Source organism: Bufo gargarizans, chromosome 4 (genome assembly GCF_014858855.1).
Source record: "Bufo gargarizans isolate SCDJY-AF-19 chromosome 4, ASM1485885v1, whole genome shotgun sequence".
Taxonomy (NCBI): Eukaryota; Metazoa; Chordata; class Amphibia; order Anura; family Bufonidae; genus Bufo; species Bufo gargarizans.
Genome location: NC_058083.1, coordinates 354,348,697 through 354,374,635, shown reverse-complemented (window position 1 = coordinate 354,374,635; position 25,939 = coordinate 354,348,697). Strand labels below are relative to the sequence as shown.

Below are 25,939 nucleotides of genomic sequence, written 5' to 3'. Positions count from 1 at the left end.
TTGGTTAGGTAGTTTAGGGATCGGTTAGCGCCCAGCCCACCGCACCGCAGTCCGTTATTCGCTGATTACCGTATCGCTAATCAGCATTTGTACTTTTATAGTATCTGGAAGTGATCAAAACTGATCACGGTCAGATCTATAATAGTACTAGTGTCACTTTAGTTCTCCCTCCACCCAAAACGCAGTGTTTGCCCGATCGGTCGCCCACACGTGCGTTCGCCCACGCCCGCCCCACCGCAGTGACAAAAAAAAACATTTTTGGGGATCGCTGCACATTCACTTTACACGCACTGCGGCGATAAAAAAAAAATCAGATTTGATATTTTTTATCAACCGCAGCGGCCTCCGGTACTTCGCTAGCCTCCCGTTTGTAAGACAGGCTTGCTTTTTTTTTCTTGGGTAGTCTCAGGGAATACCCCTAAATTTAGTTGCCCACATGTCTAACAGGGGGTATTCTTCTGAAGAGGCCTACAGGCTTCTGACCCAGTCGGATGAGGAGTGGGAACCCTCATCTGATGAATCCAGCGGGTCAGAATACGAACCTGTAGAAAGTAGTGGCTCTCTGACCCAAAGTTCGGACGAGGAGGCTGAGGTCCCTGATAGCAGCAGGCGTACCCGGCCCCGTGTCGCTAGACTGCAGGTTGCGCAGGATCCGCTTCAAGAGCAGCAGAGTGGGGCTGGTGCTGTCGGATTATGTGGTGAGGCATACACCAGCAGCCCAGCCCTTCCTGGACCTAGTACCAGCACTGCCGTAGAACATGGTGAAGTAGCGAGCACCAGAAGGGCAGTTGAAGCTGGTACGGTGGCACGTGCAGTAGTGACCCCGTCGCAGCCACCGCAAAGACGTGCCCCTAGAATCCCAGAGGTGCTGGCAAACCCTGATTGGCAGTCCCCAACTTCAGCCGCACCTGTAGTTCCCCCTTTCACCGCCCAGTCTGGAGTTCGGGTTGAGACAGCTCAGATCGGTTCGGCCCTGGGATTTTTTGAGCTGTTCTTGACTGCGGAGCTCTTAGACTTAGTTGTGGCAGAGACAAACCGGTATGCCACACAATTTATAACCGCTAACCCGGGAAGCTTTTATGCCCAGCCTTTCCGGTGGAAACCAGTCCAAGTTTCCGAAATTAAAACTTTTCTGGGCCTCCTCCTCAACATGGGCCTTACAAAAAAGCATGAATTGCGGTCATATTGGTCCACGAACCCGATTCATCACATGCCCATGTTCTCTGCTGCTATGTCCAGGACACGATTTGAGACCATCCTGCGTTTCCTGCACTTTAGTGATAACAGCACCTCCCGTCCCAGAGGCCACCCTGCTTTTGACCGGCTCCACAAAATTCGGCCCCTCATAGACCATTTCAACCTGAAATTTGCAGATATTTATACCCCAGAGCAAAACATCTGCGTAGACGAGTCCCTTATACATTTTACCGGGCGCCTTGGCTTCAAACAATACATCCCAAGCAAGCGCGCCCGGTATGGGGTCAAATTGTATAAGCTCTGTGAAAGGGCCACAGGCTATACACACAAATTTCGTGTCTATGAGGGAAAAGATCAGACCCTGGAGCCGGTCGGTTGCCCTGACTACCTGGGGAGCAGTGGGAAGATAGTCTGGGACTTGGTGTCACCCTTATTCGGCAAGGGGTACCATCTTTATGTGGACAATTTTTACACAAGTGTGGCCCTCTTTAGGCATTTGTTTCTAGAACGGATTGGCGCCTGTGGTACCGCGCGAACTTCCCTCAACGGCTCGTTAGCACCCGTCTTGCAAGGGGGCAGAGGGCCGCACTGTGTAACGAAGAACTGCTCGCGGTGAAATGGAAAGACAAGCGTGACGTTTACATGCTCTCCTCCATTCACGCAGACACGACAATACAAATTGAGCGAGCAACCCGTGTCATTGAAAAGCCCCTCTCAGTCCACGACTATAACCTCCACATGGGAGGGGTGGACTTCAATGACCAGATGTTGGCTCCGTATTTAGTTTCCCGCAGAACCAGACGCTGGTATAAGAAGGTGTCTGTATATTTAATTCAATTGGCTCTGTACAATAGTTTTGTTCTCTACAGTAAGGCTGGGAGAACTGGATCCTTCCTCAAATTTCAGGAAGAGATCATCGAGAACCTCCTGTATCCAGGAGGTTCCGTGGCCCCATCCACCAGTGTAGTTAGCCGTCTACATGAGCGACATTTCCCCAATGTCGTTGCTGGTACCTCAACCCACCCTTCACCCCGAAAAAGATGTCGTGTCTGTAGCAGGAGTGGAATAAGGCGTGACACCCGCTATTTCTGTCCTGACTGTCCTGACCACCCTGCCCTATGCTTAGGGGAGTGTTTCAGAAAGTACCACACACAGGTACACCTAGCATAGGGATCATCTCACCAGGACAGGCACACAGGGCTATTAGGGCCCATTCACTCACAGCTGCTGCAAACGTCTCCTTTCACATGGGACAAAGTGCATAACGCACTTCGCCACATCTTTGGGCGATTTGCGCTTTGCACATTGACCCATGGGGAAGGAGAGGTTTGTTCTATAAAGGTAAAAAAACAAAAATACAAAAAAAAAACACCAGTAAGCAAACACGTTAATGTTTAGTTCAAAAAGTTAGTTACATGTTCTGTTCCAAAGTTAATAAAATTATTGCGTTGTGGCCTGTGTTTTTTTTTTTTTTTTTTTTTTTTTTTTTTTGTCTTTTTACCTTCCAGGTGGACCAACCGATCTACTAGCTGCAGCACCGATGTGCATTCTGACAGAAGCATTGCGCTGCTGTCAGATTACATGCAAGTCGGTGTATGCGGCGCTGCTAGACGGGATTTTCTCCTCTGCCGTGACAGATACGTTTGCCAAGGCATACGAGCTGAGGAGGAGGCGGCGTTCCTATGCTTTGGCAAACACTTTGTGTATATATATAAAAATAAAAAATTAATCCCGGCAATGATTTATTCATCCACATCGATTGATGCGAATGGAGAAATCTGGTTTGCCAGGGCATACGAGCTAAGTGGGTATGGATGTAGGGCGGAGCTCCTATGTCCTGGCAGACGCGTTTCCCCTCCATTTTTTTTTTTTTTTGGCAGAGATTTTTTTCATCCACATTGATCGATGCGAATGAAGAAATCTGTGCCGTTCATTTTTTTTCTGAACGGAAAAAAAAATCTCATTACCTGTATGCTCAATATAAGGAGAATAGCAGAAACTCCTAATGCTGACCATACATGTAATGATTGTGGAGACCCTCAAATGCCAGGGCAGTACAAACACCCCACAACTGACCCCATTTTGGAAAGAAGACACCCCAAGGTATTTGCTGAGGGGCATATTGAGTCCATGAAAGATTGACATTTTTGTCCTAAGTTAGCAGAAAGTGAGACTTTGTGAGGAAAAAACCAAAAAAAAAATAATCAATTTCCGCTAACTTTTGCGAAAAGAAAAAAAATTTCTATGAACTTGCCAGGCCCCTCATTGGATACCTTGGGGTGTCTTCTTTCCAAAGTGGGGTCACGTGGGGTATTTATACTGCCCTGGCTTTTTAGGGGCCCTAAAGCGTGAGAAGAAGTCTGGGATCCAAATGTCTAAAAATGCCCTCCTAAAAGGAATTTGGGCACCTTTGCGCATCTAGGCTGCAAAAAAGTGGCACACATCTGGTATCGCCGTACTCGGGAGAAGTTGGGGAATGTGTTTTGGGGTGTCATTTTACATATACCCATGCTGGGTGAGATAAATATCTTGGTCAAATGCGAACTTTGTATAAAAAAAATGGGAAAAGTTGTCTTTTGCCAAGATATTTCTCTCACCCAGCATGGGTATATGTAAAATGGCACCCCAAAACACATTCCCCAACTTCTCCTGAGTACGGTGATACCAGATGTATGACACTTTTTTGCTGCCAAGGTGGGCAAAGGGGCGCATATTCCAAAGTGCACCTTTCGGATTTTGCAGGCCATTTTTTACACATTTTGATTGCAAAGTGCTTCTCACACATATGGGCCCCTAAATTGCCAGGGCAGTATAACTACCCCACAAATGACCCCATTTTGGAAAGAAGACACCCCAAGGTATTCCGTGAGGGGCATGGCGAGTTCCTAGAATTTTTTATTTTTTGTCGCAAGTTAGTGGAATATGAGACTTTGTAAGGAAAAAAGAGAAGAAAAAAAAATCATCATTTTCCGCTAACTTGTGACAAAAAAAAAAAATTCTAGGAACTCGCAGTGCCCCTCACGGAATACCTTGGGGTGTCTTCTTTCCAAAATGGGGTCACTTGTGGCGTAGTTATACTGCCCTGGCAATTTAGGGGCCCATATGTGTGAGAAGTACCTTGCAATCAAAATGTGTAAAAAATAGCCTGCGAAACCCGAAAGGTGCACTTTGGAATATGTGCCCCTTTGCCCACCTTGGCAGCAAGAAAGTGTGACACATCTGGTATCGCCGTACTCAGGAGAAGTTGGGGAATGTGTTTTGGGGTGTCATTTTACATATACCTATGCTGGGTGAGAAAAATATCTTGGTCAAATGCCAACTTTGTATAAAAAAATGGGAAAAGTTGTCTTTTGCCAAGATATTTTTCTCACCCAGCATGGGTATATGTAAAATGACACCCCAAAACACATTCCCCAACTTCTCCTGAGTACGGCGATACCAGATGTGTGACACTTTTTTGCTGCCAAGGTGGGCAAAGGGGCACATATTCCAAAGTGCATCTTTCTGATTTCACCGGTCATTTTTTACACATTTTGATTGCAAAGTTCTTCTCACACATTTGGACCCCTAAATTGCCAGGGCAGTATAACTACCCCACAAGTGACCCCATTTTGGAAAGAAGACACCCCAAGGTATTCTGTGAGGGGCATGGTGAGTTCCTAGAATTTTTTATTTTTTGTCGCAAGTTAGTGGAATATGAGACTTTGTAAGAAAAATAAAAAATAAAATCATCATCATTTTCCGCTAACTTGTGACAAAAAATAAAAAGTTCTATGAACTCACTATGCCCATCAGCGAATACCTTAGGGTGTCTACTTTCCGAAATGGGGTCATTTGTGGGGTTTTTCTACTGTTTGGGCATTGTAGAACCTCAGGAAACATGACAGGTGCTCAGAAAATCAGAGCTGTTTCAAAAAGCGGAAATTCACATTTTTGTACCATAGTTTGTAAACGCTATAACTTTTACCCAAACCAATTTTTCTTTTTTGCCCAAACATTTTTTTTTTTATCAAAGACATGTAGAACAATAAATTTGGCGAAAAATTTATATATGGATGTCTTTTTTTTTTTTGCAAAATTTTACAGCTGAAAGTGAAAAATGTCATTTTTTTGCAAAAAAATCGTTACATTTTGATTAATAACAAAAAAGGTAAAAATGACAGCAGCAATAAAATACCACCAAATGAAAGCTCCATTAGTGAGAAGAAAAGGAGGTAAAATTCATTTGGGTGGTAAGTTGCATGACTGAGCGATAAACGGTGAAAGTAGTGTAGTGCCGAAGTGTAAAAAGTGGCCTGGTCATGAAGGGGGTTTCAGCTAGCGGGGCTGAAGTGGTTAATTTGATTTGTATTCACATCCTAATTGGAGTAAGGGTTTAAAAATTACAGCTCTTTAATATCTAGCTGCCTCATTTTTAAGGGAACAAAGGTAATTGGACAAATTATCTCAAAAGCTATTTAATAGTCTGCATGGGCTATTCCCTTGTTAATCCACCATAATTTAAGCAGGTAAAAGGTCTGGAGTTAATTCCAGGTGCAGCATTTGCATTAGTGTGTTTCCTTTTCATTGTCAATATGTATTTGGTCCTGACCTTTTAAAAGATTTTAGAGAATTAACAAAACTGTAAAAAAAAAAAGGGTTCCTTGAGGATGATGGGTAACGGGGGAGACAGCAGTTTTATGTTGAGGCAGAGGGGAAAAAAAGACAAAGGAAAATCTGGGAGATCAATTTATGCCAAGGGGGGTACAGGAAGGAATTTCCTATTTAACCCCAACAAAGGGGAGGCTTTTAGGTAGGAAAAAGACTCTCTGATCCGTTATAGACAGCTGAGAGCACATAACATCATATTCCTGGATAATCAATATCATAAGAGAAGGATACCTTTATAGAATTAAAGGTTAATCTTCCTCAAAATTCACTATAACCAAACTCCCTTCTTCTCCACATCCAAAGATGCAATAGAACCAGTACTCAAGAGAGGAGGCTGTGACATTACTCCTATCTCTTTCTAGTAAAAAAAACTGAATGGGAGCAATAATAAATCTAAAGTCACTAAACTATTTCATAACTTATCACAGGCTCAAAATCGAGCCAATAAGATCAGTCGTAAAATTGATACGAAAAGGGGCATCACGGGTTCAAAATAGAGCTAATATGATCAGTCGTAAAATTGATACGAAAAGGGGCAGTGATGGCCATGATAGATCTTTGAGATGCTTACTTTCATGTACCAGTCCATCTACAGTCAAGAAAGTTCCTCAGACTTTCAGTACAGATGGGAAGACAGATTCAACATTTCCAATTTCTTTGTCAGCCTTTCAGAATTTTGTCTGCACCCAGAAATGTTATGAAGATCATAGCACTCAGAGCAATACTGATTATTCCATACCTAGACTGTTGACTGTTGTGGACACCAGGGATCAACTCTGGGATAATCTGCTGACTGTTTTATGCCACCTTCAAGCTCTAGGCTAGATAATCAACTGGGAGAAATCCAACCTGTCCCCAGACATTTTTTATAGGAATCCTGCAAGACTCCAGTGTACAAAGGTCATTTCTGCCTCCTCAGAAGATACAGAATCTACAATCCCAGGTTCGCTAGTTCTTCAAAAGATCAAGTTACACTCTCTGGGAAGCTATGAAGATGTTAGTCCAATTTCAGATGAGACCCCTACATGCATTTATTCAAACCAGATGGAACATGTCTCTGACAACCGTGGATCACAAGTGTAAAAAATAAATTTAAAAAATCCTTGGAATGGTGGCTCCTGCAGAGGAACCTAAGAAACTGGTTTTCTGTAACAGTTGCCATTGCCTGGGGATGGGGCCCATACGGATCAAGGGTCATACCAGGGAAGGTGGTCCAAGACCGTCAGACAACAATCATCAAACTTAAGGGAGTTGCTGGCAATCTGTGAGGTCCTCAAAGCGACACAGGTTCGATCGAAAGAGCTTGACATCCTAGTGCACTCGGACAAATCTACAGCAGTAGCCTTCATAAAGCATCACAGTGGAACAAGACATGGCATTTAGAATCTTTCAAAGCAAATATCACCTGAAGGGGTCTCTAAATATGAAGGCACTTTTTTGACATACAATGGACCCAGGGGAATAGTCCTTGTGTCCGTAAGTATTCCTGATGAAAAAAAGGCAATGGGGAAGACCAAAAATAGACCTGTTCACATAAAAAGAAAACCACAAGGTACATTGATTCTTTTCTCTCAACCACAGGCACTCCCTCACTGCAGTAGACTCCTTCAGCCAGATCTGGACATCCAACCTAGTCTATGCATTTCCTCCTAATCCACGGATTCCCAGAGTTCTGCAGAAATTTCAGTCAGAGATCTGCACATTAATCCTTGTGGTACCATTCTGGCTCAATAGAGGCTGGTTTGGTCTTAGGAGGTCCTTCAGCAGGGAGGACCCTATACTCCTTCAACAGAGTTTGGATCTCCTATCCCATGGTCCAATCAATTATCCCAATGCCAAATTACTGAAATTATCAGTGTGGATGCTGAGGAATCTATCCTGTTAAAATTGGGATTATCAGAGAAAGTAATAACTTGCTGTTTAGTAGAAAGTTAAATACTACCAAGACTTATTTGAAAGTGTGGAAGAAATGTGCTTCTTGGTGTGGGGATAAATTCAATTAGTCATCTCCCAATATTCCCCTTATCCTTGAGTTCTTGCAAGAAGGGTTGGACTTGGGTCTCTCTCCAAATATGCTTTGAATGTAGGTTTCGGCACTTTACAGTACAAGCCCTAATCATGTATCCAGATTCCTTAGAGCTGCAGACAGGCTCAGGCCTAGAATCAAGAGCATGGTAGCCCCTTTGAACTTTAATATGGTACTTTTGAATGACTAGAATCCATATCCATTAAATGGCTTACCATTAAGACTATATTCTTGGTGGCAATTTCCTCAGCCAGACATATCTACCACTTAAGGAACGATTTTTGAAGACAAGTTAATATTTAAGTTAGATTGGAGTTGTCTGCCAAAAGTTATCTCTTTTCATAGATCCCAGGACATTGTAATACCATCATTTTGTGTTAGTCCTAAAAATGATCAAGAGTCAAAAATGTGGGCTGTTCTACATTATATGGAAGCAACAAAGAGCTGGTGAATGGATAAGAACCTGTTTATAAAATGTTGTGCTCCAAACAAAGGGAAGAAGGCGTCAAAAAGTTTATTTCCTGCTGGATAAGATCTGCAATTGCAGAGGCCTATAAAGCAGCAGGCAAAGAGGCTCCTCCTTCCTTAAGGGCTTATTCGACTAGAGCCATTTCAGCTTCTTGGGCGGAAAGATCTTTGGCATCTCTAGAGCAGATTAGTAGGGCCACAACTTTAAAGAAGGCCCATATTATTGCTAAAGATTATAAACTGGATGTTTTTGCAAGCGAGCATATGGCCCTTTGAAGGAAAGTCCTTTGGTGCTGTTGTCCCTCCCTAAAAAAAAAATTGTGCTGTCATGGAGACGACTGGGGAAATGAGTACTACAGGTCCTTCTCAAAAAATTAGCATATTGTGATAAAGTTCATTATTTTATGTAATGTACTGATAAACATTAGACTTTCATATATTTTAGATTCATTACACACCAACTGAAGTAGTTCAAGCCTTTTATTGTTTTAATATTGATGATTTTGGCATACAGCTCATGAAAACCCAAATTTCCTATCTCAAAAAATTAGCATATTTCATCCGACCAATAAAAGAAAAGTGTTTTTAATACAAAAAAAGTCAACCTTCAAATAATTCTGTTCAGTTATGCACTCAATACTTGGTCGGGAATCCTTTTGCAGAAATCACTGCTTCAATGCGGCGTGGCATGGAGGCACTCAGCCTGTGGCACTGCTGAGGTGTTATGGAGGCCCAGGATGCTTCGATAGCGGCCTTAAGCTCATCCAGAGTGTTGGGTCTTGCGTCTCTCAACTTTCTCTTCCCAATATCCCACAGATTCTCTATGGGGTTCAGGTCAGGAGAGTTGGCAGGCCAATTGAGCACAGTAATACCATGGTCAGTAAACCATATACCAGTGGTTTTGGCACTGTGAGCAGGTGCCAGGTCGTGTTTAAAAATGAAATCTTCATCTCCATAAAGCTTTTCAGCAGATGGAAGCATGAAGTGCTCCAAAATCTCCTGATAGCTAGCTGCATTGACCCTGCCCTTGATAAAACACAGTGGACCAACACCAGCAGCTGACATGGCACCCCAGACCATCACTGACTGTGGGTACTTGACACTGGACTTCAGGCATTTTGGCATTTCCCTCTCCCCAGTCTTCCTCCAGACTCTGGCACCTTGATCCAGTGCTGCTTCTCTGTAGCCCAGGTCAGGCGCTTCTGCTGCTGTTTCTGGTTCAAAAGTGGCTTGACCTGGGGAATGCGGCACCTGTAGCCCATTTCCTGCACACGCCTGTACACGGTGGCTCTGGATGTTTCTACTCCAGACTCAGTCCACTGCTTCCGCAGGTCCCCCAAGGTCTGGAATCGGTCCTTCTCCACAATCTTCCTCAGGGTCCGGTCACCTCTTCTCGTTGTGCAGCGTTTTCTGCCACACTTTTTCCTTCCCACAGACTTCCCACTGAGGTGCCTTGACACAGCACTCTGGGAACAGCCTATTCGTTCAGAAATTTCTTTCTGTGTCTTACCCTCTTGCTTGAGGGTGTCAATGATGGCCTTCTGGACAGCAGTCAGGTCGGCAGTCTTACCCATGATTGCTGTTTTGAGTAATGAACCAGGCTGGGAGTTTTTAAAAGCCTCAGGAATCTTTTGCAGGTGTTTAGAGTTAATTAGTTGATTCAGATGATTAGGTTAATAGCTCGTTTAGAGAACCTTTTCATGATATGCTAATTTTTTTAGATAGGAATTTTGGGTTTTCATGAGCTGTATGCCAAAATCATCAATATTAAAACAATAAAAGTCTTGAACTACTTCAGTTGGTGTGTAATGAATCTAAAATATATGAAAGTCTAATGTTTATCAGTACATTACAGAAAATAATGAACTTTATCACAATATGCTAATTTTTTGAGAAGGACCTGTATACTCACCAGTAATCTGGTTTCCTGGAAGTCTGTGACAGCACATTATTCCCACCATATTTTCTTCTCTTATGGTTTTCTATTTGATTCCTTTATCCATAGATTTCTATTAAAAAATACACTATTAGTGGAGGGAAGAGGTGAGGATATAAGCCTCTCTGTTTTTTCCTGTCCTATCTGGGATGTTCTGTCATGTAGACTTTCAGGATACTGGATCACTGTGAGCGTAACATTCGTCATTTTTACATCATGGGAAGGATTCTTTGATCATCCACCACTGTTGTCTTCCGTGCACATCCAGGCCTGTTTGAGTTCCTGAGCTCACCAGTGTGTGTTGTGTGTGTGTGTGTGTGTGTGTGTGTGTTTTTTTGTTTTTTTTTTTGTGTGTCTTACCAGAATGTACCAACTGGCCACTTCTAACATTTCCACTAGCTCTCAGATGGATTTCTTCTATATTTGTCAGCTTAATGATGGTCTGTTTCACTTCCGTTGAGAGCTCCTTTGACCGCATGTTGTGGGTTCACAGCAACAGCTTCCAACTGCAAATGCCACACCTGAAATTAACTCCAGACCTTTTAACCTGCTTTATTGGTGATGAATTAACAAGGGAATAGCCCATGCAGGCCATTCAATAGCTTTCGAGATAATTGTACAATTACCCTTGGTCCTTGATAAAGAGGCAGCTACATATTAAAGAGCTGTAATTCCTAAACCCTTACTCCAGTTAGGATGTAAATACTCTGAAATTATAGTGGAGAGTGCACTTATTGATTATATAAGTGTATCTTGAATATGTTTTGGTAAACTGCTTAAATGCCAAAAACTTGTCACTGTCCAAATATTTCGGGACTTAACTATAGTTATTCCCTATCCTATGGACTGGAAATAACAAACGTGGCACAACCCCTTTAACCCCTTAAAGGGAACCTGTCACCGGGATTTTGGGCATAGAGCTGAGGACATGGGCTGCTAGATGGCCGCTAGCACATCCGCAATACCCAATCCCCATAGCTCTGTGTGCTTTTATTGTGTAAAAAAAACTATTTGATACATATGCAAATTAACCTGAGATGAGTCCTGTCCCTGACTCATCTCACCTACAGGACTCATCTCAGGTTAATTTGCATATGTATCAAATAGGTTTTTTTACACAATGAAAGCATACAGAGCTAACGGGACTGGGTATTGCAGATGTGCTAGCGGCCATCTAGCAACCTGTGTCCTCAGCTCTATACCCAAAATCCCGGTGACAGGTTCCCTTTAAGGACTCAGCCCTATTTCACCTTAACCACCTCAGCTTCCCTAGCTTAAACCCCCTTACTGTCCAGACCACGGTTTACAATTCTGCACTACACTACTTTCACGGTTTATTGCTCTGTCATACAACTTACCACCCAAATGGATTTTACCTCATTTTCTTCTCACTAATAGAGCTTTCATTTGGTGGTATTTCATTGCTGCTGACATTTTTACTTTTTTTGAAATGCAATAAGTGTATTTATTGGTTTGCGCAAAAGTTATAGCGTTTACAAACTATGGTACAAAAATGTGAATTTCCGCATTTTGAAGCAGCTCTGACTTTCTGAGCACCTGTCATGTTTCCTACAAATCAGACAGTAGAAACACCCCACAAATGACCTCCTTTCGGAAAGTAGACACCCTAAGGTATTCGCTGATGGGCATAGTGAGTTCATAGAACTTTATTTTTTTTTCACAAGTTAGCGGAAAATTATGATTTTATTAATTTTTTTCTTACAAAGTCTCATATTCCACTAACTTGCAACAAAAAATAAAAACTTCCATGAACTCACTAAGTTCATCACGAAATACCTTGGGGTGTCTTCTTTCCAAAATAAGGTCACTTGTGGGGTATTTATACTGCCCTGGCATTTTAGGGACCCTAATGCGTGAGTAGTTTGAAATTCAAATGTGTAAAAAAATGCCCTGTGAAATCCTAAAGGTGCTCTTTAGAATTTGGGCCCCTTTGCCCACCTAGGCTGCAAAAAAGTGTCACACATGTACTATCGCCGTACTCAGAAGTAGGGCAATGTGTTTTGGGGTGTATTTTTACATATACTCATGCTGGGTGAGAGAAATGTCTCTCTAAATGTCAACTTTTCCCCCTTTTTGTATATATATAAAAAAAAAAAAAAAAAAAAAAGGGGGAAAAGTTGACATTTAGAGAGACATTTCTCTCACCCAGCATGAGTATATGTAAAAATACACCCCAAAACACATTGCTCAACTTCTCCTGAGCACGGCGATACCACATGTGTGACACTTTTGTATAGCCTAGGTGCGCAAAGGGGCCCAAATTCCTTTTAGGAGGGCATTTTTAGACATTTTAATTCCAGACTACTTCTCACGCTTTAGGGCCCCTAAAATGCCAGGGCAGTATAAATACCCCACATGTGACCCCATTTTGGAAAGAAGACACCCCAAGGTATTCCATGAGGGGCATGGCAAGTTCATAGAAGAAGTTAGCGGAAATTGATATTTTTTTTCCCCCCCCTCACAAAGTCTCTTTCATGGACTCAATATGCCCCACAGCGAATACCTTGGGGTCTTCTTTCCAAAATGGGGTCATTTGTGGTATGTTTGTACTGCCCTGGCATTTGAGGGTCTCCGTAATCATTACATGTATGGCCAGCATTAGGAGTTTCTGCTTATATTGAGCATACGGGTAATGAGATTTTTTTTTTTTTCCATTCAGCCTCTGGGCTGAAAGAAAACATGGATGGCACAGATTTCTTCATTTGCATCGATCAATGTGGATGAAAATATCTCTGCCAAAAAATAAAGAGGAGGGGAAAGGCATCTGCCAGGACATAGGAGCTCCGCCCAACATCCAAACCCACTCAGCTCGTATGCCCTGGCAAACCCGATTTTCTCGATTCATATCAATCGATGTGGGTGAATAAATCATTGCCAGGATTTATTTATTTTTTATATACAAAGTGTTTGCCAAAGCATATTAACACTGCCCCTCAGCTCATAAGCCTCAGCAAACATATCTTTTTTACTGCAGAGGATAAATCTCATATTGCAGCGCTGCATACACCGACTTTTGTGTAATCTGACAGCAGCGCAATGCTTCTATCAGAATGCACATCAGTGCTGCAGCTGGTTCATTGGTTGGTCCACCTAGAAGGTAAAAAAAAAAAAAAACAGGCCGCCACACAATAAATTTATTAACATTAACTTTTATAAACTTTATTGAACTTTTGGAACAGAACATTAACTTTTTTGCTTACCGGTGATTTTTATTTTTTTTGCTTTTTTTTACCTTTATAGGAGAAACCTCTCCTTCCCCACGTGACAATGTGCAAAGCGCAAATAGCCCAGAGATGTGGCGAAGTACATTATGCCCTTTGTCCCAGGTGAAAAGAGAGGTTTACAGCAGCTGTGAGTGAAAGGGCCCTAAGAGCCCTGTGTGCCTGTCCTGTGTGACGCAATCCCTATGCTCATAGTGTACCTGTGTGTGGTACTTCCGGAAACAATCCCCTATGCATAGGGCAGGGCAGTCAGGACAGAAATAGCGGGTGTCACGCCTTATTCCACTCCTGCTACAGACACGACATCTTTTTCGGGGTGACGGTTGGGTTGAGGTACCAGCAACGACATTGGGGAAATGTCGCTCGTGTAGACGGCTCACTACACTGGTGGTTGGGGCCACGGAACCTCCTGGATACAGGAGGTTCTCGATGATCTCTTCCTGAAATTTGAGGAAGGATCTTGTTCTCCCAGCCTTACTGTAGAGAACAAAACTATTATACAGGGCCAATTGAATTAAATATACAGACACCTTCTTATACCAGCGTCTGGTTCTGCGGGAAAGTAAATAGGGAGCCAACATCTGGTCATTGAAGTCCACCCCTCCCATGAGCAAATTATAGTCGTGGACCGAGAGGGGCTTTTCAATGACACTGGTTGCTCGTTCAATTTGTATTGTTGTGTCTGCGTGAAAGGAGGAGAGCATGTAAACGTCACGCTTGTCTCTCCATTTCACCGCGAGCAGTTCTTTGTTTACAAGGCAGCCCTCTCCCCCATTGCAAGATGGATGGTAACAAGCCATTGGGGGAAGCCCCGGCGACTAGTTCACGTGGTGCCACAGCAGCCAATCTTTTCTATAAACAAATGCTTGAAGAGGGGCACACTTGTGTAAAAATTGTCCACATAAAGATGGTACCCCTTGCCAAATAAGGGTGACGCCAAGTCCCAGACTGTCTTCCCACTGCTTCCCAGGTAGTCAGGGCTCCAGGGTCACCGGCTCCAGGGTCTGATGTTTACCCTCATAGACTCTAAATTTGTTTGTATAGCCTGTGGCCCTTTCACAGAGCTTAAACAATTTGACCCCATACCGGGCGCGCTTGCTTGGGATGTATTGTTTAAAGCCAAGGCGCCCGGTAAAATGTATAAGGGAATCGTCTATGCAGATGTTTTGCTCATGGGTATACAAATCGGCAAATTTGGTGTTAAAGTGCTATATGAGGGGCCGAATTTTGTGGCGCCGGTCAAAAGCTGGTTGGCCTCTGGGACGAGAGGTGCTGTTGTCACTAAAGTGCAGGAAACGCAGGATGTTCTCAGATCGTGATGAATTGGGTTCATGGACCAATATGACCGCAGTTCATGCTTTCTTGTTAGGCCCATGTTGAGGAGAAGGCCCAGAAAAGTTTTAAATTCAGAAACTTGGACGGGTTTCCACCGGAAATGGGCATAAAAGCTTCCCGGGTTGGCGGCTATAAATTGAGTGGCATACTGGTTTGTTTCTGCCACAACTAAGTCCAAAAGCTCCGCAGTCAAGAACAGCTAAAAAAAAACAAAAAAAAAAAAAAAACTGTGCCGATCCCATCTGAGCTGTCTCAACCCGAACTCCAGACTGGGTGGTGAAAGGGGGAACTACTGGTGCGGCTGCGACGGGGGAACTAATGCACGCGCCACCGTACCAGCTTCAACTGCCCTTCTGGTGCTCGCCACTTCACAGTGTTGTACGGCAGTGCTGGTACTAGGTCCAGGATGGGTGTATGCCTCACCACGTAATCAGACAGCGCCAGCCCCGCTCTGCTGCCCTTGAAGCGGATCCTGCGCAACCTGTGGTCTAGCAACACTGGGACGGGTACGCCTGGTGGTATCAGGGACCTCAACCTCATCATCCGAACTTTGGGTCAGAATGCCACTGCTTTCTACAGGTTCGTATTCTGACCCGCTGGATTCGTCAGATGAGGGTTTCCATTCCTCATCCGACTGGGTCAGAAGCCTGTAGGCCTCTTCAGAAAATTACCCCTTACTTGCTATTTGGTCAACTAAATTTAGGGGGTATTCCCTGAGACTACCCAAGAAAAAAAGCAAGCCTGTCTTACAAATGGGAGGCTAGCGAAGTACCAGAAGCCGCTGCGATTGATAAAAAAAAAAATATCAAAACTGATTTTTTTTGGGGGATTTTTTATTTTTTTTTAATCGCCGCAGCACTTGTGTAGTGATTGTGCAGTGATTAAATAAAAAATAGTAACTGCGGCGGGGTGGCCGTGGGTGAATGCACGTGTGGGCGACCGATCAGGCCTGATCGGGCAAACACTGCGTTTTGGGTGGAGGGCGAACTAAGGTGACACTAATACTATTATAGATCTGACTGTGATCAGTTCTGATCACTTACAGATACTATAAAAGTACCAATGCTGATTAGCGATATGCTAATCAGCGAATCAGTGACTGAGGTGCGGTGGGCTGGGCGCTAACCGACGCTAACTACCTAACAAAGGGGCCTAAACTATACTAAAACCTAACCGTCAATACTAGTGGAAAAAAAAAGTGGCAGTTTACACTTATCACTTTTTTCCCTTTCACTAGTGATTGACAGGGGTTAATTGGGGTCATGTGGGGTGATCTGGAGGCTAAGTGTAGTGTTTGGTGTACTCACGCTGGGACCAACAGACGAAAAGGACCAGCAGAGGAGCACAGAAGCCATTTAACACCTTATATTTATAAATATAAGGTGTTATATGGCTTCTGATTAGATTTTTTAGTCACCAGCCTGCCAGCGATGATCATTGGCTGGCAGACTGATGATGAACTTCTCCTGTAACTATTCCCGGCCCGCACTGCGCATGTGCGGGCCGGCTCTGCCCGAAATTTTGCGTCTCGTGAGAGGACACATCGGCGCGTCCAGGAGGAATAACAGGGCCGCTGCCAGGGCGCAATCCTGCGTGCGGCGGTCCTGAGGCGGTTAAAGGGATTCTGTCACCAAGTTTTGGGCTATAGAGATGCGGACATGCGTGGCTAGGTCGCCGCGAGCATATCCTGTCCTATAGGGCTGTGTGCTTTTATTTTCTTTAAAAAAGGATTTTTGAGATATGTAAATTAATCTTGTAGGTGCCCAAGGGGCTATACGAACCTTCCTGGTGCCCAGCCACGCCCGCCTGTGAAGGAGCCCAGCACTGCCTATGTCCTCCGAATCTCCTCCTTTCATCACCTATAGATTGCCGCAATCTCGCGATGCGCGAGCTCGCACTTGCGCAGTGCCAGTAGCTGTTCCACAAGAATTAATGGAAAATAGAGATAAAATTTCAAAATTTCCCTTTATTGGCAGATTTTCCATTTTAATATTTTTTTTCCAGTTACAAAGCAAGGGTTAACAGCCAAACCAAACTCAATATTTATGGTCCTGATTCTGTAGTTTACAGAAACACCCCATGTGTGGTCGTAAACTGCTGTACAGGCACACGGCAGGGCGCAGAAGGAAAGGAATGCCATACGGTTTTTTGAAGGCAGGTTTTGCTGGACTGTTTTTTTTTGGACACCATGTCCCATTTGAATCCCCCCTGATGCACCCCTAGAGTAGAAACTCCATAAAGGTGACGCCATGTGAGAAACTACAACCCTCAAGGTATTCAAAACTGATTTTACAAACATCGTTAACCCTTTAGGTGTTCCACAAGAATTAATGGAAAATAGATACAATTTCAAGATTTCACTTTTTGAGCAGATTTTCCATTTTTTTTTTTTTTTTTTCCAGTTACAAAGCAAGGGTTAACAGCCAAACCAAACTCAATATTTATGGCCCTGATTCTGTAGTTTACAGAAACACCCCACATGTGGTTGTAAACCGCTGTACGGGCACACAGCAGGGTGCAGAAGGAAAGGATTGCCAAAAGTGACCCCATCTAAGAAACTACATCCCTCAAGGTATTCAAAACAGAATTTACAAACATTGTTTACCCTTTAGGTGTTCCACAAAAGTTATTGACAAATGTAGATGAAATTTCAGAATTTCAATTTTTGGGCAAATTTTCTATTTTAATCCATTTTTCCCCAGTAACAAAGCAAGGGTTAACAGCCAAACAAAACTTAATATTTATGCCACTGATTCTGTAGTTTACAGAAACACCCCATATGTGGTCGTAAACTATTGTACAGGCACATGGCAGGGCGCAAAAGAAAAGGAATTCCATACGGTTTTTGGAAGGCAGGTTTTTGCTGGACGTTTCTTTTTTTTTTTTTTTTTTTTTTTTTTTTTTTTTACACCATGTCCCATTTAAAGCCCCCCGATGCAGCCGTAGAGTAAAAACTCCAAAAAAGTGACCCAATTTTAGAAACTACGGGATAGGGTGGCAGTATTGTTGGTACTAGTTTAGGGTACATATGATTTTTGGTTGCTCTATATTACACTTTGTGAGGCAAGGTAACAAGAAATAGCTGTTTTAGCACAGTTTTTATTTTTTGTTATTTACAACATTCATCTGACAGGTTAGATCATGTGATATTTTTATAGACCAGGTTGTCACAGATGCGGCGATACCTAATATGTATACTTTTTTTTTTTTTTTTATTGTTTTACACAATGATTTCTTTTTTTTTAAACAAAAAAAATAATCATGTTTTAGTTTCCATAGTTTTTTCAGTTTTGGGGCGATTATCTTAGGTAGGGTCTCATTTTTTGCGGGATGAGATGACTGGCAAATATAAAATGGTTTACTAGTTTTTATTTTTTTACAGTGTTTATCTGAGGGGTTAGGTCATGTGATATTTTTATAGAGCCAGTTGATACGGACGCGGTGATACCTAATATGTATGCTTTTTTTTCTATTTATGTAAGTTTTACACAATAATATCATTTTTGAAACAAAAAATTTTTTGTTTTAGTGTCTCCATATTCTGAACCATAGTTTATTTTTTGGGCGATTGTCTCAGGTAGGGGCTAGGGGCTAATTTTTTGCGGGATGAGGTGACGGTTAGATTGGTACTATTCTGGTGGGCAAACGCCTTTTTGATCGCTTGCTGTTGTACTTTTTGTGATGTAAGGTGACAATTTTTTTTTTATTTAGCACAGTTTTTTTTTTTTTTTTTTTTTTACTGTGTTCATCTGAGCGGTTAGGTCCTGTGATATGTTAACCAATTTCTTTACCAATTTTTCTTGACCCCTTCACGACCGCAATCCGTATATATGTGATACCTGCACATACCCCGTGCAGCTACCACGTGTATAGACGTCATGGCATCTCTTTAATCCAAGTGCTGCACAGTGTTTGGATTAAAGCTCCTGTCCTGCTGCTGTCCCCCGATCTGTGCCCCTCCAAGCCCCCCTTGTGTCTGCCTGCACCTGAAGCTCTCTCCACATTCAATCAGCCTGCCTGGTGCCCTGATGCGATCCGCCCTATACATTCCTCCTACCCCACCTCCCTCAATGTTGGCCGTGACGCCCCCTCCCCTTCCAGCGCTGCCCCTGATGCGGTTCGGTCCCCCTGCTGTGTGTGATGGCGGCGGCTCTATTCCTGAGCCGCCGCCATCAGCAGAGAGTGTCATCTCTATGCTGACACTCTACTGTAACCCCATTGATGCCACAGCAGCGGCATCCATGGGGTTAATAGAGGGAGGGGACGCCCTCTCTCCACCATCGGGGCTGTCGCGCTGCCATGCAAAAGCGTCCGCTGTTGCCACCAACAGGGCATCTGATTGTATTATACTTTGCAATGCAAGAGCATTGCAAAGTATAGTACATCCATCAACCCCTCTGGATCTTCAAGATCCAAGAGGGACTTGATAAAAAAAAATATGTGAAAAAAAATTAAAGTAAAAATAAATAAAAATGTAAAATTAAAAAAAAAATCACAAAAAGTGCAACAGTAAGCGATCAAAAAGGCTTATGACCCCCAAAATAGTACCAATCATACAGTCACCTCATCCCGCAAAAAATGATACCCTATTTAAGACAATTGCCCAAAAAATAAAAAAAGCTATGGTTCTCAGACTATGGAGACACTAAAACATCATTTTTTTTTGTTTCAGAAATGCTATTATTGTGTAAAACTTAAATAAATAAGAAAAAGTATACATATTAGGTATTGCCACGTCCGTAACGATCTGCTCTATAAAACTGTCACATGACCTAACCCCTCAGATAAACGCTGTAAAAATAAATAAATAAAAACTGTTCCAAAACAGCCCTTGCCCCGTAAAGTGTATTAATGAATGATCAAAAAATCCTATGTACCCAAAAATGGTACCAATAAAAACCTAAACTCTTTCTGCAAAAAACGAGCCCCTGCACGCATAGACGGAAAAACATAATTTCTTTTTCAAAATTGCTTTATGTAAAACTGAAACAAACAACAAAGTAGACTTATTTAATATCATTGCGTTCGTAACAACCTGCTCTATAAAAATAGCACATGATCTACCCTGTCAGATGAATCTTGTAAAAAAAAAAAAAAAACTGTGCCAAGACTGCCAGTTTTCAGTTACCTTGCCTCACAAAAAACTTAATATAGAGCAATTAAAAATCATTTGTACCCCAAAATAGTACCAATAAAACTGGCACCTTATCCCCTAGTTTTCAAAATAGGGTCACTTTTTGGGGGTTTCTACTGTAAGGGTGCATCAGGGGGGCTTTAAGTGGGAGATGACATCTAAAACCAGTTTAGCAAAATCTGCCTTCCAAAAACCATACGGCGTTCCTTCCCTTCTGCGCCCTGCCATGCGCCCTTACATCAGTTTACGACCACATGTGGGGTGTTTCTGCAAACCGCAGAATCTGGGTAATAAATGTTTTGTTTGGCTGTTAACCATCAATGTGTTAAAGAAATAAATTTAATAAAATGGAAAATCTGCCCAAAAAGTGAAATTTTGAAATTTCATCTCCATTTTCCTTTAATTCTTGTGGAACACCTAAAGGGTTAACAAAGTTTGTAAAATCAGTTTTGAGTAACTTGAGGTGTGTAGTTTCTACAATGGGGTCATTTATGGGGGGTTTCCACTATGTAAGCCCCACAAAGTGACTTCAGACCTGAACTGGTCCTTTAACCACTTCAGCCCCGCTAGGTGAAACCCCCTTCATGACCAGAGCACTTTTTACACTTCGGCACTACATTCCTTTCACCGTTTATCGCTCGGTCATGCAACTTACCACCCAAATGAATTTTACCTCCTTTTCTTCTCACTAATGGAGATTTCATTTGGTGGTATTTTATTGCTGCTGACATTTTTACTTTTTTTGTTAATCAAAATGTAACGATTTTTTTGCAAAAAAAATTACATTTTTCACTTTCAGCTGTAAAATTTTGCAAAAAAAACGACATCCATATATAAATTTTTCGCCAAATTTATTGTTCTACATGTCTTTGATAAAAAAATATGTTTGGGCAAAAAAAATAAAAATGGTTTGGGTAAAAGTTATAGCATTTACTATGGTACAAAAATGTGAATTTCCGCTTTTTGAAACAGCTCTGACTTTCTGAGCACCTGTCATGATTCCTGAGGTTCTACAATGCCCAAACAGTAGAAAACCCCCACAAATGACCCCATTTCGGAAAGTAGACACCCTAAGGTATTCGCTGATGGGCATAGTGAGTTCATAGAACTTTTTATTTTTTGTCACAAGTTAGCGGAAAATGATGATTATTTTATAATTTATTTTTTTCTTACAAAGTCTCATATTCCACTAACTTGCGACAAAATATAAAAAATTCTAGGAACTCGCCATGCCCCTCACGGAATACCTTGGGGTGTCTTCTTTCCAAAATGGGGTCACTTGTGGCGTAGTTATACTGCCCTGGCAATTTAGGGGCCCAAATGTGTAAGAAGTACCTTGCAATCAAAATCTGTAAAAAATGGCCTGTGAAATCCGAAAGGTGCACTTTGCAATATGTGCCCCTTTGCCCACCTTGGCTGCAAAAAAGTGTCACACATCTGGTATTGCCGTACTCAGGAGAAGTTGGGGAATGTGTTTTGGGGTGCCATTTTACATATAACCATGCTGGGTGAGAGAAATATCTTGGCAAAAGACAACTTTTCCTATTTTTTTTATACAAAGTTGGCATTTGACCAAGATATTTTTCTCACCCAGCATGGGTATATGTAAAATGACACCCCAAAACACATTCCCCAACTTCTCCTGAGTACGGCGATACCAGATGTGTGACACTTTTTTTGCAGCCTAGATGCGCAAAGGGGCCCAAATTCCTTTTAGGAGGGCATTTTTAGACATTTGGATCCCAGACTTCTTCTCACACTTTCGGGCCCCTAAAAAGCCAGGGCAGTATAAATACCCCACATGTGACCCCACTTTGGAAAGAAGACACCCCAAGGTATTCAATGAGGGGCCTGGCGAGTTCCTAGAAATTTTGTATTTTTTGCATAAGTTAGCGGAAATTGATTTTTTTGGTTTTTTTCTCACAAAGTCTCACTTTCCGCTAACTTAGGACAAAAATTTCAATCTTTCATGGACTCAATATGCCCCTCAGCAAATACCTTGGTGTGTCTTCTTTCCGAAATGGGGTCACATGTGGGGTATTTATACTGCCCTGGCTTTTTAGGGGCCCTAAAGCGTGAGAAGTCGTCTGGAATATAAATGTCTAAAAATGTTTACGCATTTGGATTTCGTGAGGGGTATGCTGAGTTCATGTGAGATTTTATTTTTTGACACAAGTTAGTAGAATATGAGACTTAGTAAGAAAAAACAAAAACAAAGAAAAAATTTCCGCTAACTTGTGCCAAAAAAAATGTCTGAATGGAGCCTTACCAGGGGGGGGGGTGATCAATGACAGGGGGGTGATCACCCATATAGACTCCCTGATCACCCCCCTGGTAAGGCTCCATTCAGACGTCCGTATAATTTTTACGGATCCATGGATCGGATCCGCAAAACACATGCGGACGTCTGAATGGAGCCTTACAGGGGGGTTATCAATGACAGGGGGTGATCAGGGTGCATGATTTTTTTACGGATCCATGGATACATGGATCGGATCCACAAAACACATGCGGACGTCTGAATGGAGCCTTACAGGGGGGTTATCAATGACAGGGGGTGATCAGGGTGATCACCCCCCTGTCACTGATCACCCCCCCTGTAAGGCTCCATTCAGACATCCGCATAATTTTTTACGGATCCATGGATACATGGATCGGATCCACAAAACACATGCGGACGTCTGAATGGAGCCTTACAGGGGGGTGATAAATGATGGGGGTGATCAGGGAGTGTATATGGCTGATCACCCGCCTGTCATTGATCACCCCCTGTAAGGCTCCATTCAGACGTCCGCATGTGTTTTGCGGATCCGATCCATGTATGCATGGATCCGTAAAAATCATACGGACGTCTGAACGGAGCCTGACGGGGGTGATCAATGACAGGGGGGTGATCAATGACAGGGGGGTGATCAATGACAGGGGGGTGATCAATGACAGGGGGGTGATCAATGACAGGGGGGTGATCAATGACAGGGGGGTGATCAATGACAGGGGGGTGATCAATGACAGGGGGGTGATCATGGGTGATCAGGGGTTTATAAGGGGTTAATAAGTGACGGGGGGGTGTAGTGTAGTGTGGTGTTTGGTGCGACTGTACTGACCTACCTGAGTCCTCTGGTGGTCGATCCTAACAAAAGGGACCACCAGAGGACCAGGTAGGAGGTATATTAGACGCTGTTATGAAAACAGCGTCTAATATACCGGTTAGGGGTTAAAAAATTCGGATCGCCGCTGACAGGCTTGAGATCCACTCGCTTACCTTCCGTTCCTGTGAGCGCGCGCGCCTGTGTGCGCGCGTTCACAGGAAATCCCGGCCCTCGCGAGATGACGCATATATGCGTGACTCTGCGCAGGGCCGCCACCTCCGGGCCGCACATCTGCGTTAGGCCGTCCGGAGGTGGTTAAAAAGTGGGTTTTGGAAATTTTATTAAAAATTTTAAGAATTGCTTCTAAACTTCTAAGCCCTCTAACGTCTTAAATTTTAATGACATTTCCAAAATGATGCCAACATAAAGTAGACATATGGGAAATGTTAAGTAATACATATTTTATTGCGTATGACTTTCTGTTTTAGAAGCAGAGAAATTCAAATTTAGAAAATTGTGAATTTTTCTTTTTTTATACCTTTGGGATTTTTTCATAAATAAAGGTGAAATATATTTACTCAAATTTATGGCTATCAGGAAGTACTATCATGAAGTACAATATGTAATAAAGTGACGCATGTCAGATTTGGTTAACTTTATTTGGAATGGAAAATTACATTTTTGTTTATTTTTACTTGAAACTTTTAATTTTGTGGGGGTGGGCTTTATTTTTTCAAATTTTTTTTTACTTTATTTTTTTCACATTTTTTTTAACTTTATTTTTTCAATTTGTTTTACTTTATTTTTCGTCCCAATTTGGGACTTCAACTACTGGGGGTCTAATCCAGTTTACAATGCATTCCAATACTTCTGTATTGGAATGCATTTGCTGTATGAGCAATACTTTGCGTATTACTCATACAGCTTCCGGCCTGTGAGAGCCAGGGGGATGGATCTCACAGGCTCGTCACTGGAAGGCAGCGCAGATGCCTAAGGAAGGTATTGTGCTGCCTTCCATGCCATCGGGTCCCCCCTACAGCCGCATGGGGACCCAATGGAACCTCCGATCAGCGCTGCCGCATAAGATAAAATCTGCAAACTGCAGGTCTGAATTGACCTGCGGTTTGCGGCGATCGCCGACATGGGGGGTCACAGGACCCCCCGGCGTTGACAGGATGCCCGCTGAATTATTTCAGCAGACATCCTGTTCCGATCACCGCCCGCAGTTCCGCAATCTAGTTTTAAACTTGGGACGTACCGGTACGCCCTGAGTTCCTAAGGACTCTGCAAACATGGCGTACCGGTACATCCTAAGTCCTTAAGGGGTTACGGATTTTGAGCCAGGAGTGTTATAAGATAGTGTCTCTCTCCCCCCCCCCTCCCATAGTAATATCAAACCCAAAAGCCCCTCCAAGGTATATTCTCTCCCAGAATTCCCTAATTATTTAGTGTCCCTAATAGTGCCAGTGCTCTTCATTAGTAGTTATACGCTCTATATTACACACAGTAGTAATAAAGTCTCCATAGTCAAAATTATTTTCCCCAAAGCACCCTCAGTAGTTATTATGCCCTATAGGGCCCTTGGTAGATATGGGGACACCTATAATGTCACACAGTAGTTATAATGCTCCCCTTTAGTGTCCTGGTAGCTATAATGCCTCTATATTGTCCTCAGTAGTTATCATGCACTCTTTTGTGCTGCCAATAGTCATGTCCCATATAGTGCCCCCAGTAGTTATCATTCTCCCCTGTAGTGCCCAGTAGTTTTCCCCCTTATGATTACAATACCCCCTATAGTGGATCCGTTTGTATTATCTGTAACATAGCCAAGAAGGATTCGTCATGAACTCTATTAAAAGTCAATGGGAGACGGGTCCGTTTTCTATTGTTTCAGAGAAAACTGTATGGCTCAGTTTCATCAAGCGGACAGCAAAACGCTGCAGGCAGCGTTTTGGTGTCCGCCTCCAGAGTGGAATGGAGACTGATCGGAGGCAAACTGATGCATTCTGAGCGGATCCTTTTCCATTCAGAATGCATTAGGGAAAAACTGATCTGTTTTGGACCGCTTGTGAGAGCCCATGACGGATCTCGCAAACGAATAGCCAAAACGCGAGTGTGAAAGTGGCTGTACTTATAATGTCCCCTACAGCGGCCCAACACCGCATAGTGCTCCTAATAGTTATAATGTAACTGACAGCAAAACAAAGTCAAATACTCAGACCTCTTCCAGCCTCCATCTGCATTGCCTGCATCTTGGCATAGGCGGTCACAAAGACGTCATCCCTCAACCTGATATCCAGCACAGGTGGTCTCAATTTGGTCATTGCTTCTTAGCCACCTGTGCCATTATGCTGCTTTATTAGGCCTGAATCCAATAAGGGTGAACAGCGGGGACAGAAGCCTCAAGACAGTGATACAGTTGTCTGCGATTGGTGAGGTGCACTGCTGTTTACGGACCGCAGTATAGAACCCCAGAGCAGAATTCAGCTGTCAAAGGGTACCTGGCAATTGTTATAGAGCATGTAATTTATGGAGAAAAGGAATCAAAGAACCAGATATTTATATTAATACTATAAAAACATTTTTTCTGCAAAGCGCATGAGTTTTGCTGTGTAGTTTTGGCCCCATGGTTATCAGAATCATTCCATGGGTGGACTACAGTACAGAAAGATTAAAATTAGGGTTCAGTTTAGAAAAAAAGACAACTGAGGGGAGATCGAACAACTATGTACAAATACATCCGGGGAAGTACATATCTCTCCCATGTTCTATTTATACCCAAGGACTGTAGCGAGGGGACCTCCTCTACGTACATAGAAGAGGATTTTTTTACGGTAAGAGCAGTGAGACTATGGAACTCTC

The 25,939-nt window shown here is 42.8% G+C and overlaps 1 protein-coding gene and 1 non-coding gene across 2 annotated transcripts in view; both read left to right on the top strand.

Annotated features, from left to right (window-relative positions):
* EXOC8 (exocyst complex component 8) overlaps window positions 1-25,939 on the top strand; it is a 74,307-nt gene that overhangs the window by 45,632 nt on the left and 2,736 nt on the right. The window lies entirely within an intron of this gene.
* Window positions 18,989-19,074, top strand: LOC122937054. Its single transcript, XR_006389476.1, has one exon. It is a non-coding gene; the product is annotated as a small nucleolar RNA SNORD71 (small nucleolar RNA).